This window comes from Oryctolagus cuniculus, chromosome 2 (assembly GCF_964237555.1).
Source record: "Oryctolagus cuniculus chromosome 2, mOryCun1.1, whole genome shotgun sequence".
In the NCBI taxonomy this organism is placed as follows: Eukaryota; Metazoa; Chordata; class Mammalia; order Lagomorpha; family Leporidae; genus Oryctolagus; species Oryctolagus cuniculus.
Window position 1 is genome coordinate 95477542 of NC_091433.1, and position 13493 is coordinate 95491034.

The 13493-nt window shown below is 34.9% G+C and overlaps 1 long non-coding RNA gene and 1 pseudogene across 3 annotated transcripts in view; one reads left to right on the forward strand and one right to left on the reverse strand.

Moving 5' to 3' along the window:
• LOC127488229 (NIF3-like protein 1 pseudogene) overlaps window positions 1–3509 on the reverse strand; it is a 61348-nt pseudogene extending 57839 nt beyond the window's left edge.
• The window catches only part of LOC138848530 (uncharacterized), a 135852-nt gene continuing 125849 nt past the window's right edge, over window positions 3491–13493 (forward strand). For all 3 annotated transcript variants that reach the window (XR_011386396.1, XR_011386395.1, XR_011386397.1), the window contains exon 1: window positions 3491–3684. This is a non-coding gene — a long non-coding RNA (uncharacterized lncRNA). The remainder of the gene's footprint in view (window positions 3685–13493) is intronic.

Below are 13493 nucleotides of genomic sequence, written 5' to 3' on the forward strand. Positions count from 1 at the left end.
CTGATCTGATTTCATCATCATTTAAAAAAAGTCATCTATTATTTTTCACTTTATGTTTCTGTGTGGGAGCAAACTGTTGAAATCCTTACTTAATGTATACTAAGCTGATCTTCTGTATATTAAGATAATTGAAAATGAATCTTGATGTGAATGGAAGGGGAGAGGGAGTGGGAAAGGGGAGGGTTGTGGGTGGGAGGGACGGTATGGGGGGGAACCCATTGTAATCCATAAGTCGTACTTTGGAAATGTATATTCATTAAATAAAAGATAAAATAAATAAATAAATATGGAGTGGGCATTTGGCAAACTAGTTAAGATGCTGCTTCAGACCCTTATATTGCATTTCAGAGTGCCTGGACTTGATTCCTAGTTCAATTCCTGATTCCAGCTTCCTGATAATGCATTCCTTGTGAGGCGACATGTGGTGGTCCAAGAAGTTGAGTCACTGGCACTCATGAGAGATACTTGGCTCCTAGTTTGGCCCAGTCCAGTCTTCTGTGTTGAGAAACACCAGATGGGGCACATGCTATCTATCTGTTTCTCTGTCTTTCAAAAATTTAGAAATAAATAAAATAATAAAATGAATTAACTGTGACACCAATAAACAATCCAAGGAAAACTCAATTATAGTTAAAAATAGAAAATAAGAGAAATTAAATAAGAAATCTGTTATTGAAACCAGAAGAATAAATATATTCTCTCATGTTCATGAAATGATACAGAACAAGAGAAACAAAGAGTGAAACAAAGTATAAATAAAATTAACCAAGGTAAAATAAAATTACTAAGTTGGCAATGCAAATATATTAGTAGATACTGAATTACATGACTCTAAGTTTTCCAAAGAAAATCATGCACTGATGTGGAAATAACTCAAGAATAGCTTCAAGATTTATTTTTTCTGTTTTATGCATTCTCCTAAGACTCAACATTAGAATTTTCATAATGAAATAATGGTTTTATAAACAAAATACAAAAGGACAACACGAAGTCAAACAACTCAGTAGAAAGAAAACAAAGTTATTAAAAGTGTGGAAAAGACAATTCTCACAAGAAGACATAGAAATGCTCATCAGGTATATGAAAACATGCTTAACATCAAAAGGGAAATGGAACTCAAATCACAAGCAGATTCTCAAACCTGATAAAATGGCTATTTTCAAGAGAGGAACGATAATGTTTATTAAGATATGGAGAAAAAGGAAAAGTAAAATAAAAAAGTAGATAAGTAGGCCTGTTGTGGGAAACAGTATGGAAGACTCAAAAACATTAAAAATAGAACCCCAAGATTATTGGTAATAATCTTGACAAATATTAATGAGTATCAACTGACACACATTTTAAAAGTGAAAATATCAATCATGTTGCAGCAATTCACTCAGATCTTTAAGGTTACGGCTTAGGGACAAGGTTTTCGCAACACAGAATTAAAACAAACAGTGTGACATTGGGAAACAACAAGTCACATTTAACAGATGAGTTGGCATAAAATGCATCAGATGCTCCCAGGGTGTAAATAATATAGATTTGACAATTGTATTTGTTATTTAGTGTCCTATTCTCACTCAGGTGTGTACTCAGCACTCAGTATACCAGATTTAATAATACATAAGTAATAGAAATGGTTTTAAGTATTATATAACATAATACAACCTGATATACATCAGCTGAAGCAGATGTATATTGTAAATATTTTTTCTTAACTATACTGAGAGTAATTTTTATTACCACAACAACAAAAAAGGAAAGATGAATTGTAATAAAGGGCAAAGATGCCTGAAATAAATACTAGGTTGTTTAAAAGCCCATCAGGAGATAGGTTTCATATGGAGTTGGCTTTCAGTACTTTCACAGGCTGTTACTATTGTGTAAGAATGTTGGTACAATAAGCATTAGGATTCCCTAAAAAATCCTAGGTTAAATAGATGAAATTGCATAATGTAGATGATTTAATGAGTTTGTGCTTTCACTCATTATCAGTTCATGCTAATTTTGCAAGTTGATCAAAGATAAGAACTTTTTTTCTATTAGTTCTTTTGCTGAGTGGGGTAGTTGTGGAACTAACATGGAATGTGAGTGTTTTTTTGCTCACAGCTTAAGAGTAATTTTGGCATGATCTCTAAACCATGAGTTATTAGGAAGGTGGTTGTATATGAGTGTAGTCCATCACCTGCCCAAGATCCTTTCTAACAACCTAGCCTGACCGCCACACCCCATTGTGCAAGAATAATTACCATTGTTGGGAAAGAAGCCGGAGAAAAGGATTTCAGCATTCATCTTGGAGTTGCTAACATCTTTATCTGTACAAGGGGACTCCAAAAGGTTTATGAAAAATGGGATTGAAAGATAAAATGAATTTTCCATAAACTTTTGAAAGTCAAAATATCAGGTTGAATGCCTTGAATATGTACTAGGTTGTCATATTATATTCCAATTATTATATTTCAATGGTTTCATATTATATTCCAATAATCTTGAAAAACTACCCTATGTGAAAATATAATTTAAAAATAACTTGAGAATCTAAGCTATATTTTATATCTTTGGGATTGGGAAGGTTATAGAACAGAAATAAATTTTAAAACTTTCATAACTGTAACTAAACTTCCTATTTTGAAAGTTAAAAGATGACAGCCCAACAAAGTAATATGTAAGGACCAAGATGACATCCCAGTACCAAATTATAGAGTCTTCCTGACTCCTAAGACCTTGACCAAAAACCTTGATCATAATAAAATGCTTTGTTGTTTGCTTGCCTAGTTGCTAACAGTGTTATTGGAGACAGAAAATGGAGTCAGACTCCCAGAAAGAGCTATGCTGAGAGGTCAAGGTCTGCAAACTGAGACCCTGCTTCTGACAGAATCAGAAAACTAGGGGGGTTTAAGGATAACCCTAGGAAGAAAAAAGAACCGAGGACTCAATAAACAACAGCTCCTCACCTGCGTGAACCTTCCTACCTTCAGCCGGGATTCTCCCCACCACACTATCTGGAAAGCCAAGAGACACCGCACACAGTGCCTAGAGAAGGCTCCAGGGCTGACAGGTCTCTGAGAGGAAGCACAGGAATCGCGTCCCAGATGCCAGTCCAGGCCCCACACTGAGGACCAGAGCGGGAGAAGGAAATGAGGAGTTAACAGTAAGAAAGGACCCAGACGCAACAACTGGGAGCTCTGGAAGTCCTGTGAGGCTTTTCCATCAACTTCTGTCGACTTCTCCTCCCCCCTCTGCTCACTCCCTGTCCCCCAGACTCACCACTGCCAGGTGTCCTGCAGTGAAGGAGATCAGAAAGCAGCAGACACTGGTTACCTCCGGAGTTTCCCAGCCACAGATACTCCTCCCTGGACCTCTCTTCTCAACGGAGACTGGAAGATAACTCTGGCGCCAACATCCTGCCTGATTGTGTATTGTTATGCAATCGCCCCTGATTGGACAGTTTGGATAGCGGTGAGCACACTCAGTGTCATAAAGAACACAGCCAATCAGCTTCCTCTGTAGGACAGACACTTACATAGAGCGCAGGGTTGAGTCCTGCTTTCAGTTTTGAAGCTGTGTCCTCCATGGTGCCACCCTCCCAGCTGAGGGAGGGATTTTCACCTTCTGGTCCTGCCACCTGCTGGGATCCTTTCTTCCTCCTGGGTCTGTGTTCCTGAGAGGATCCTTCCTGGAGGTAGCAGTCTACTTCAGGTCAGTTACAATTTAGTGGCTGTTTCTCAACTTCTGAGCCTTTCTTTTTCATGATATATTCACACGATTTTCTTTTGAGTCATCTGCTTTGATTTTGATTTAAAAAATATTTAATAATGTCAAATATTTTAGTCCTTTTTTTCATTTCTCTTGCAGGTTTTCTTTCTAGTCTGCCTATTCCCTTTAATATTGTTTTCTATTAGTTTTTCATTGCACTTAGTAATCTAGTTGATTCTATATATTTTTGTGTTATTTATATATTGATCTTTCCAGTACTCTCATCATCAGTTATATTTGTTTTTAGATTTCATGGATTATCTCTGCATATAACATCATCCAATATATTCACATTTTGCTACTTAGAAATTGGTCTCCGTGCCTTGGAGTTTCTCTTACTGTTTTCTCTCTCTTACTCCTGCACTGGAAATTTGAAGCACAATAGTGCCGGTATTGAGGTCTAGGTTTACTCCCAGTATGGTTGCGGGGCATCCAATGATCATGTATTTGTTGTATTGTTTTTGTACATTGCTTTCAATCTTCATCAGAGTAAGGAAGTCACTGGATTTATTTTTTTTAATGTTCTGCTAACAGGTTTTTTTTTTTTTTTTACTAGATGATGAACCAAATTAAATGGTTTACTAATCTAAATGATCAAGTGATATTCTTGTTGTAATTTTTACCTACCTGGATGACTTGTCTGAGAACCTTAACCATCAGTACATTTTAAAAATTATCTCCTTCTTCCTATTGATATGTTTTCTTATGTAATTTGATTTATTACATTAATATTTTGCTTAGGATACCTATAGCTTGGCTTATGAAATGGATGCTTTTAAATAACTTGATTTTTATTTAATGTCCTGGTACCCTTACATCAACATCAATGTAATACCAGTTTCCCAAAATAAATTTTAAACTATTCTTTGTGTTTCTACTTTGTGTAGGTATGGGAAATGTGTAATTATTTTTCTTCCTTAAAAGTTTGGAGTATTCTGTAAGTCTGGACCTGAAATTTTGATTCTCTGGTTTTGTTTCTTGCTTGGTTCTTTGGAATTTTCAAAATGTGATTCAACTTTCTGGGTTTAAATAGGGGCTTTCCTGTTTTTTGTTGTGCTTGTATTTTGTAAATTTGATTTTCAAAATATGGTGGATTTTGATCTGTGTAGTGAAATTTTTACTTTTAAGAATTTCAAGTATTTCTCCTAGTATCTCTGTAAAACAATGATTCTGTTTTACTTACTGAAACTAGTCATTTGTGTTATTTTCTCTTTTTTCCATAATTTCCTTTACTAATGATTTATTAAATTTGTTATCATCTTTGTTAAAAAAAAATTGGATCCTGCTTTACTTGTCATACTTTTTAATGGCATTTCATCAATGTCTGCCTTTATTTTTTGTTACCTATATTCAAAATTCTGTCTTTTTTTATTTTTTTAAGATTCATTTATTTATTTTTTAAGGAAGAGGTACAGAGAGGCAGAGGCAGAAAATGTGTGTGTGAGAGAGAGGTCTTTTTTTCTGGTTGATTCAATGACCAGAGGCCTACACTAGCTGGAGTTATGCTGATATGGAGCCTGGACCCTGGAGCTTCCTCTAGGTCTCCCATGTGGGTGCAGGGACCCAAGGGCCATCTTCTAATACTTTCCCAGGCCACAGTAAAGAGCTGGATTGGAAGTGGAGCAGCTGGGACTTAAACTGTCACCCATATTGGATGGTGGATCTGCAGATGGCTGCTTTACCCGCTAAGCCACAGTAACGGCCCTTTCTTTTTAATTCTTGACAAGGAAGCCATAATGATTGATATTCTGTGTTTTATTCTAACATAATCATTTAAGACTAAATTATCTCTAAGCACTGCTTTATCTGCATCTTCTTTATTCCATCATATGTTTCCAAACCCTATATGTACAGGCCCTGTCTGACTCCCAGTCTCTCCACCTACATGTGCCTGCAACCATCATAGGGTATACATGTCTCCATTTTGGTTCCTGAAATCACCTGTTCTGATTGGTAAATTTGTGCATTAACCATTCTATACACTTATATACCCAGGTAATTGCAGTCCATCAATTCCCTTTCCATGTCTGCAAAAGGACTATGGCCCCTCAAAATATGTCACATCCTCATCCAGCCTTGTCAGTCCTGCTTTCTTTTAGAAATACTACTGATGATTTCTGAATTGTCAGATCATAAATCAGTCTTTCATAACCCATAGCACATATTGTGACCATTTGTGGAGTAAACTAAAGGATAGAGGATCTCTCTCTCTCTCTCTCTCTCTCTGCCTCTCTGAAACACCATATTTCAAATAAATAAATCTTTTTAAAAAATTTAAAAAGGTAGTTTGGAAGATTAAACTGAGAAGTTGTTTAAGTTTAGAATGGCTATTCTGTATATGAATTAACAGGAAAATAACATCTCTAATTCTAAACCATATCACCAAGCTATAATAATTAGAACTAAGTGATATTTGTTAAAAATTTTTCTCAAATATTCTATCTTGATTATATATGATTTTAAAATAATCTGCAAAGCAATGAGTATGGAACATTGTTCAATACATGTTTCTATAAAACCTGAACAGCTATCTGTAAATGGTATTTGGAGATAGTTCTATCATACTATTTACACAAATATTACCAATCATGAATTTATGTCTGATTTAATAAACCTAAGAACAATTATACAATTCAAATGGAAAGTGTTCAGGCTGGGACCAGGAAACAAGATTTTTAATCTTTCCAGGTGATTCAAATTAGCATCCTGAGACCCACATCCTTAGTTGTCTCCAACCCATTTTTGACAAGTGGTATGAATGGTATTCAGAGAGGCTGAGATTCCTGCCTTGATACTGGATAGGTAGGGAGGCAGAAAGGAAGCAGGCTCTGAAGTCAAAACCCCAGCAATAGGCACAAACACTGAAGATGGACATATATACCAAACATTTCCTGGAGTCAAGATTCTTGATATCACTTACTTATTAACTCTACTTGAGATCTACATTATAAGTAAATAATTTAAATTTATTATAACACCTTAATGTAGATATTCATTACACATTTATTTGTAATAGCAAAAAACTGAAAACAACTTGGGTAAAAGACTAAGTATACTGTGGTGTATTTAGGTGACAGAAATACAGGAAGTTTTTGAAATATCTAATAAACTTACAATTACTTGTAAAATTTTAGCATACTATAAGGAATCCACACATTTTTCTACTAGGGTAATTATACAAAAGTCAGCCTATACAATGCTCACACACATTTTCTTCATGAAGTAGATACATATTCTCTACATATGAGTATATATATATATATATGTAGTATAAACTTCATGCAATTTAAATAATTTAATAATGAATAAAATAAATGGAATTAATTACATGATGAGTTTTGGGAAAAAAGGCAAAAATAAACAACTGACTAGGAAGACTGGTGGGTCTCACCTCAGCTTTTGTGCATGCTCTTACTTCCTCACCCAGGCTCTCTTCTGTTACATTTTGCCAATCACAATTCCCTCAGGGAAGTCTTCCCTTGACTAGACTCTTTCAGTTCACTTACCCTGTACGTTCACATCATCACATGTTTCCTCTCTGCTAACTTAGAAGAACAGCAGCTTTCTCTCAAGATACAATGAACTAGGATCCAGAATTAACATTCCTGTGGGTATTGTGCATTGTATTCCTGAATTAAATTGGACTGCCAAAAGCGTACATACATTCTATCACTTTAATCTCATGCAAATCCGGGATACATTTCAACACTGCTTCCTTGGTCCTTGCTGAAATCTTTTCAGAATGAAATTTGAAATTGTATTACTTGTAACAAATAAAAATGTAGCAGCATCCTTAAATACAGTTTAAAGGCCACTTGAACAATTTCTACAAGAATACAGGGTATAAAGTGTATAGAAAGCTTTAGTTGGTTTTAAGGACTGATGCACATTTTATTTTGTGATAATAAGAAGTGTATAATGCTCCTTTTCAGTGATAAATGCCAAGGTGCTCACAAATATGAACATCAATATATAAATATACTGAACTTTATGAAATATAAGATTGATTCTCCTTTTCTTTAGCCCAGGGTTTCTATTTCAACTACTATTTTATTTCACCATAACATGTTCTGTGTTGTCTCTGATCATTCTGATTTGTTTTCAATGGCTTGTGTGCCAATGATTATGTATTTCATTGTAAAGAAATTGAAACTGGTGGAACAATAATTTATAAAGATACATATAAATATCTTTGAAATAATAATTTACACAAAAAGTATAATCTAAGAAAAGAAAGGGGTGGAAATCACCATTGAGAAAGAAAATTTAGAGGGCTATTTGTGTGTGTGTTTGTGTGTGTGTATGTATTTAACTAATGGCTCTTATATTGGAAATAGAATAATATCTAAAGTTTGGAAAGGACATTTCACTAAAGAACATCTTGAAATAAACAGAAAATGTATAAAATGTTCTAACTTCATTAATCACAATAATATTAATATTAAATTCTCAAGAAGATAACATTATATATAACTAGAAAATACAAATGCAACATAAAGAAAATACTATTTATTGTAAGATTACAGAGCTAAGAGCCTTCTCATTTAGATCCAGTAAGAATTTAAATTTAAAAAGAAATGTAGAAATAATTTCAGGATACTTATTAAAAGCAAACATATCCATAGTTAGTGCCCAACAGTTCCTCCTGAAGCTACATATCCTTGGTCATTCATAGATATATTTTCCAAAACAATGTGATAGAGGAGCAGTATTTTAAACCATCCAGAATTGCATGCTTCACAGTACCCATGAAGCGATAAAGAAATAAATGAGTAAGTGAAGTGTGGCATATTCATCCATAAAAATACCATAAAAGAATAAATATGAAAGATTCATGGTCAACTACAATTTTATGCAACAGAGTGAGTGAATCTCACAAACACTATTCTAATGAACTAAAACAGAGGCAAAATAATTACATACTTTATGAGTCTGTGTATGTAATTATATTATAGGCAAAACAGGACAAAGTTAACCTGAGGATGTGTTTGGATAGGAACTAGAAAGGGGCTGCTGAGAGTTTTTATGGTATTGCTGATCTTTTGACCTGCATCCTGGTAATATCACTGTGATGGTTGATCATTCACTAACAGATTCACATAAGATATGTGCATTTTGAATGCATACAATTCATCTACCACAGTCTAAAAATTCTTTATAAATAGGACATATCTGAGACAGAAAAATCTAAAAATCCATTTTCCTTGTGTTGCCTTGAAATTCAATGTATCTTTAAACAACAAAAGTACATTGAGATTTCTATGCTAAATGGAAAGAAAATAGCCCCGCTGCCTTCTCATAGACTTGGTTGGACAAGTGAATTGTAATAGACACGACTCTCCCTATCATATATTACCACATTAGTATGTGATATTACTTATCAACTAAACTATTTTAACTAACATATATTTAGGCTTGATATATCATTTGAATTAAATAAGAAGTCCTAAACAAAAAATGAAAATATTTTATAGAATATTTAAGTTACAAACTGTCATGTAACAACATTGTAGGAATTTGGGAAAAAAATAAGAATTGTCATCTCACTTTCAAATCCAGTTGATTTAAAATTAGAAAATGAAAAATATAATTCATAACAGGCAAGAAAAAATACATTTTTATTATTATATGTAAGAGAAAGCTTTCCTAATCAAAATCCCTTTAACTTTTAAGAATGAGTATGTATAGCTTATGTTAAGCTCATAAAATTGTAACATACAGTATTTGTAAATTACTCACGCTCATATATTAAATATCTATATCAGTGGAATTTTGTTTGCAACTGGTGACTTAAAGGTGATTGTCTATCTTTAGTATAAAATATTTATCAGTTATTTCCATCATATAAAGGATAATAACAAGGCTATCTGTCAGGGATATTTCCTATGCTGTGGAGGTAGCAGTGAGTGAAACAATACAATTCCCTGCCTTCAAGAAGCTCACTCTCTAGTGAAAGAAAACATAGGATTAGTAAAATTAATATCAGAATATAAAACAAGAAAGGGAGATGAGTGATTTGGATCAGGGATAGAGGGTTTAAAATAGAAGTTTAAAATTTTCAACAGAGGATTCAGGAAAGTATTCACTAAAAGGTTAATTTATAAACAAAAATTTGAAACATCAGAGATCCTGATATGAAGGAAGTGTATTTCAGATAGAGGGGACTGGAAGAGTGGAAACATGGAAGCAGCCATGCAATGGCTACATACAAGGCACAGCAAGGGTGCCATTGTTAAAGACACTGAAGGTATGAGGGAGGAGGGTCTAGTGCATGTGCATAAGGAATCTCAGGTGGCTAAGTCACATAGTGTTTCACAGGAAAGGAAGAACTTGACCTTTTACCCTGAGAGAGATGGGAGTTACCTGATGGGATGTGCTGGGGAACACCATTATCTGAGTTTTAAAGCAATCTTGTCTGGATTCTAGAATTCAGGAAAGTGTTTCTTAAAATTTCACAATGTAGAATAGCAATGATGGAAACATGGAAGAGAAAGAAAATGAGACAAGAATAAAGAGTAGAATCACTTCCCTTCTTTGGTCAAAAATCTACTGAGTACATTGTAAAGATATGTTGTGCATTTTTTAAAATGATCTAGTTTTGGATTTCTGCCTTCACAGTGCATTTACATTAGGAAGTAAAACATGAGCAGAAATAATTACATCACAAGTAGGAAATAAGGGATATAGAATAACTTTCTGTCTTGGGTGACAGGGAGAATTAAGGATGCTCACTTAAGGCTATTGACATTTTGCTCATCAGAATGCTGAACCTCTCAACATGCACTAGGTCTCTTGTCAACTGCTAGATTGCTAGTATTTAAAATAGCTCTTTGCACATGATCAGCACTCAGAATGTATGTGTTATTGACAAAATGAAAGTGCATATGTAGCTAAGTTCAGAGAAAAGCATTCAAGCAAAGACAATAACATAAGATAAAAAAATGCAACAATTAGAGCTGGTTTCCTCAGTCATATCTGCTGAAGCTAATGAAAATAGTGGTAGATAAAAATAACAGCAAAGACTAGGGTCAGATCACAGAAGATTATATAGAGCTGTGGAAGTACCATGTTCATTTTTTAAGAATTTTTGAGCTCTGGAAGATTTTGGTATGCTAGGACTACAATTTTGTACAGGAAAAAACAGTCTAGTTGTACTGATCATTGACTGAGCCAGTCAACAATTTGGTGGCTGGAATACAGAGACTAGTTTGGGTAAGCTATCCAAATTAAGAAAGAAGATGAAGGGGGCCTTGATCACATTACTCTCACTTGGTCTTTTCATCATTACTACTTCCACTGTACTGGGTAGGTATTCCTAAGTCTTACTATGTTCAAATAATTATTTATACTTAAATTATTTTAATGATTTTCATTGCTAATATAACACATTTAGCACTTGTAGGAGATAGTTCTACTTGTCCCCAGGCACGTTTTTCTTCATTTTATGCAGCAAACACTTTATGTTTGAGGTGGAACCAGACCTACCAATAGGAGACTATTTCCCAATCTATTTCAACTAACCATGGACACAAAGTGAAATTTTGAAAATGGATTCAAAATAAGTTCTGATGGCACAATTCGGGGAACCTACCTTCATAATAATGGAGCTGCCTGTGCTCCTGTCCAGCTTGCCTCACTCTTCCAGCTTGCTCCTGACTCACTTCTTCCATTTCCTGCCAGGAGTAGGTATTGGGGAGTACACTTGTTGAAACTACTGAGATGTCTTAGCTACTTTCTTGAGGAGACAGGCATGCACACTCGGGAGATCTTCAAGGGTCATTGTTTAACAGGCTTTTTAGAAAAAGTTTAAAAAGCCTATTATTAAATTCTGACCAGTGGAGTATGAGAGAAAATAGGGTGCAGTCCCTGAGTCATGCTCACAGTTGGCAGTTTTTGGCTTCTTCCTCCTTTCTGAGGGTGGCATTCGGTCCTGTTGGTGATAAGCCCACTTTTGTCCAGGCTTTATCACATAGGGTAGTCCTATGCTCCTGGACCTATTTCATGGGGAAAACTGTCCAACCTCCTGGGGTTATGTACAAACTTGAAATATGATTGATTGATAATATGACATTGCAGGGTAGCATCAACATCACTAAGGCCAGGGTATGTACACATTTATGGGCATATCATTAGTATATTCATAGGGGCAGGTCAACATAAACATTGATAAAGGGTGTAAGTAAAAGAAGAAGGCACTCAAGAAAAATGTGGTGTAGACACAAAGGTGGTGGAGGCTCATGAAGATGGCATATGATGCAGGCACAAGGGTTAGACTTTGCAAGTTATCACAGATGACAGCTATTTTATAAATTACAACACATAAGGGAAAACATGTCATAGTTATGTGAGAGAATGTATGGGTTCTGTAAACAGGAATGAACACACATGAAGATTGGATTGGCTTTAGGCATATAAGTGAGGTGATACTTGGGCAGATAGGGTGTGTGCATACAAGACTAGAAATCCATAAGAAAATAAAGAGAATGAAGACAAATAGTATTTATAAATTTACATCTTTAAGTGAATATAATATTGAAAATAGTCATTTTAAATTCTTTCTGTAAAAAAGTAAATGCTAGAATAATATAATAAAGGCAGGATAGACATAATAGCAGAAATCAATGAAATTCTAGCGGTCTCAAAAATACCAGAGTAACAAAAAAAAGGATAAATTTTGTTTTAAAAACATACTAAGAGCATTAGTATGACATTAGTAAAAATGTTTATAGACAAGCGAAAGAAACAAAAAAAATTTCTGGAAATTAAAACAGTCCATCCTAGAACTCCCCTAGTTACTATGAGGATTTTATAGGATTCTTAGAAATAAAAATTTACACAGTTATTCTTATGTGTTGAAATTTAACTGAAATGTGATCCCTGTTAAACATAAGAGTGGGAATAAGAGAGGGAAGAGATGTACAATTTGGGACATGCTCAAGCTGACTTGCCCCAAATGGTAGAGGTAGAAACATACCAGGGAACTCCAATTCAATCCCATGAAGGTGGCATGTACCAATGCCATCTCACTATTCCAAGTGATCAATTTCAGTTCACAATTGATCATAATGAAAGGAGTAAGAGTCAAAGGGAGCACATAAACAAGTCTAGAAACTGCTAATACTAACCGATAGAATAAATAAAGGGGAGAGTGATCCAACATGGGAAGTGAGATACTCAGCAGACTCATAGAATGGCAGATGTCCTAAACAGAACTCTGGCCTCAGAATCAGCCCTAAAGGCATTCGGATCTGGCTGAAAAGCCCATGAGAGTATTTCAGGCATGGAAAACCAAGACACTCTGGCAAAAGATCTCTGCGAGTGAGATCCCAGTGGAAAGAACAGGTCATCAAAGAAGGAGGTACCTTTCTCTGAAGGGAGGAGAGAACCTCCACTTTGACTATGACCTTGTCTAAACAAGATAAGAGTCGGAGAACTCAGAGGGCTTCCATAGCCTTGGAAACTCATGACTGGAGCATAGGGAGATTACTGATGCCATAGACAGGAGTGTCAATTGGTAAAGTCAACAACAGGAGTCACTGTGCACTTACTCCTCATGTAGGATCTCTGTCCTTAATGTGCTGTGCATTGAGATTTAATGCTATAACGAGTACTCAAACAATATATTTCACTTTGTGTTTCTATGGGGGTGCAAACTGTTGAAATCTTTACTTAATGCATACTAAACTGATCTTCTGTATAAAAAAAAAAAAGAAAAGAAATTATCAACTCCCAACTTGACTCTCACTGGGATT